The following is a 3,585-nucleotide window of genomic DNA, read 5'->3' on the forward strand; positions in this document are numbered from 1 at the left end:
CAAGCCTGCATACCAGCCAAGTAGAAGAGAAAGGGAAATTTATCATCTGAGGGGAGAAATCAAGATTCTCACCTGCTAATGAAAGGGAAAGAATCAAGGATCTGACGAGTTAACTCGTCAAGATAGTAGTTAACTCCAAAGAGCAGAAAGCACTCGGAAGAAGAGGAAGGCTAGGGAGAACAAAAGATCCCAGTTCACCAAAGACCCTTTCCGATTCACCAGATCACTGCTGGGTGAAACAAAATCTGGAAGGCTGACCAGCCCAAGTGGAGATGTGGAGGCGTTTTGGAGGGAGACCCAAAATGACACTTCCAGAAACCAGGCCCTGGATGCCAACCCAAGCATCAACAGTGTAAAGACCCCAGAAAAAGAGCTCAACATCAGTGAACCATCCTGGAGTTTAAAGTTTGGCTCTATCAACACGGAGTGTTCCCAAGATTTTTGTTTCTGTTGACTATGTGTGAAGTCCCGATGACATGTGTTGAAGGAGTGGAAAGGAAGATCAATAAGTACCTTCGAAAGTGGTTGGGAATCCCTTCACTGCAGTAGGACTTTTCATAAGATCAGGGAAGCTTCAACTTCACATGTCATCCGTGGTAGAGGAATTCAAAGTTGCAAAGTGCAGAGTCGTAATGACATACACAGACTTCCAGGACAAACAAGTCAGACCTGCAGGTGTTATCACAAGATCAGGACGCAAGTGGGCAGCTGATTCATCTGTTGCACAGTTAGAGAGCATGTTGAAGCTGCATGATGTCATTGGAGTGCCATGCACGGTAAGAGAGGGTCTTGGAACCTCCCAGTTCCAACAATGGAGAAAAGCAGGAAACAGTGACAGAAGAGCCACGATTCAAGAGTAGTTACGAAAACTGGAAGAAGAAAGACTAAGGTCAAGGGCAGTGGAATTTGCGTCCCGAGGAGCTTGGAACAAGTGGGATCTTGCCGAGAGGAAGGTCACCTGGGCAGACTTATGGAGACTGGAGACATTCCACATCTCTTTTCTGCTGAGATCTGTGTATGACTCACTCCCAATCCAGAACAACTATCTGTTCGTGCCTTTTTGTGTCATGGTGGACCTTTTCCATACATGTTCTTTCAGTTCCTTTTATGGAATTCTCAGGGTTCCGCTTTTTTTCCTTATCAAGGAGGGCTTTGACAAACTTAAAGGGGTTTTATAGAACCGTGTTCTTGTGTGTTCCTTCTTCTTGCAGAGTTTCCTCAAGTTCTTTGGTTGCAAACTGACACTTGATGTCGCCCTGGAGTAGCATCAGAAGCCTTCTTCCACTGCTTTCTCAGCTGCCTTCTCTCTCTGACCAGCGTTTCGATCTCCTGCTGCCTCCTGGATTTGGTTGGTGCTGGTGCTAGTTTGACGTTTCTCCTTGTGTTTACTCCAAAGCGCTCCAGGCTATAGGCTATTATGTTTATATTTTATAGTCAATAATTGATAATAATCTACTGCACTGTTCAATCCCTGCACTGTTCACTTTTTCATTATTTTCATTACACACAATTGTCACCTTATCATGGTCATTGCATTTCTGTGAGTGATTTTTAATTTTTAATTTTTATTTAATTTTTATTCTATTATTCTTATTATTCTTATTCTTAGGTATGTGGGACATATGTGTTTGTGGTGTTATGGTTGTCTTGCTACTGTGTGCCTAAAATTTAGAGGATCTATTTAAACAAAAATATAAAGTGGAACCTGTATCTTTTCTGTGGAATTGTATTGTTGCATCTTTGGTTTTCAATAAAAATACATTAAAAAAAGAAATAAGTGACAGATAAGGGAAGTCTGAACCGCTCAGCAAGAAAATGAGGAACTCTGGCAAAAATATATACAGGCATCTAACCCTAACCCCATTATTACACAAGCTGGGAGGGCGAAGTTGTTGCATCATCACAAAGTTCAGGCCTAAGAAATGTGCCCTCATTAGAATGAATGGTAGCAACCTGGTCCAGATTACCTACAACCATTATCAGATTTTGCAAACCATCCCAACTAAAATGGCATTAGTCAACAGGAAGTCAAGTAAATCTAGGCTAGATTCATGAATGGCTTTCTTCCAAACTATCATTCAAATCACATTGAACATGTGTTAGAGTAAGTGAACATTGGAATGAAAAATGTACATAAATCTGGTAACTGCTTTGTACTCTTTATGCGTTAGGGTTAGAAATTACACTAGAATGTTTTGACTCTGATAAAAGTATTTGGGGCTTACCCTGGACTTCTGTTGCAGGATCCTGCCAAATCATGTGTTTGTTTTTTTAATAAAGAAGTTCTAATTTGAGGCTTTTATGCACTCTGATACCTTATTTACATTTCAAGTACACAATAAATTACAAGTGTGGATCAATTTATTTTCATTGTGAATAAGATAACAGCCACCCAACACCTCCAAAAGTTGAGTCTCAATTGTTAACCATTAAAATGTGGAACACCTTGCTATTACCATAACAAAAAGTAAAAATGTTTCTTTAAAAGTTAATACACAGTACACCAATAAAAATGTCTTTCATGTTTGTAATGGAAAAAATACACCAAAACTACATTTAAATTGACTTGATATTGTAGAATAGAGTTGTTCTCTTGTATTCATACAAATATTAGCCATTATAAAGGTCGAAATCAGTAAATACACAGTATTTTGTATATACTCAGTATTGTGTATTTACTGAACCTTTCAACATTTCACATCTCAGCATGGTTATTTCAGGAGAAGTGTCTGTACATTAGTTATCAGTGTTATTACTGTACATCAAATCATTTTGGCTGAACAGAACAATCTCTTGAGGTGTTTAGAAATTTCTTTCATTTTGAGCCCGTATATGAGTGGGTTAAACAAAGGATGATACAAAATGATTTGTAACGTCATTATTAAGCGTGCAGTTTTAGGAAAATTGGATTCTACTCGTGCTATGCTGAGATCATAAACAAACAAACAGTAGAAACTGATTAAAACCAACAGGTGGGGTAAACAGGTCTGTGCAGCTTTTCTCCTGACTTCTCTACTACTTCGATAGGTTATTATAAATATCCTGGTGTATGTAAAAAGTATGAAAAGCATGGGCAGAATTGAGAGATCTATTAAACCGACTACACCAAATATAGTAATTACTCTTGATGTTACACATTGAAGTTTGTAAATTGAATTGTTACAAAATATTCCTTTTAGAGTTAAGTCACACAGTTTTGCTTCAGAACTAAATATAGTTTGGACTAAAACATGACAAGCAGACACAAACCAAGCAAAGAACAGGAACATACTCACTGTGGTTTTTGTCATGATAGTGTGATATTGCAGAGGTTTACATATAGACACATATCTGTCATAAGCCATGGCTGAAAGCAGTAAGGATTCTGAACCGCCTAAAGTATAGAATATATAAAATTGAAAGAGACAGGCTGAATACGATATAGTCGGATTTTCAGATAAAAAGTCAACCAAAAGCTTTGGGTAGATATTAATGCTGTATAGAACAGAGTTCACTAACAAAGCTGCGATGAAAATGTACATAGGTTCATGGAGGTTTTGGTGAAACCAGATAAGGTACACAATAATAGAATTACTGCAGATTATT

The sequence above is a fragment of the Etheostoma cragini genome, chromosome 11 (genome assembly GCF_013103735.1).
Source record: "Etheostoma cragini isolate CJK2018 chromosome 11, CSU_Ecrag_1.0, whole genome shotgun sequence".
Classification (NCBI taxonomy): Eukaryota; Metazoa; Chordata; class Actinopteri; order Perciformes; family Percidae; genus Etheostoma; species Etheostoma cragini.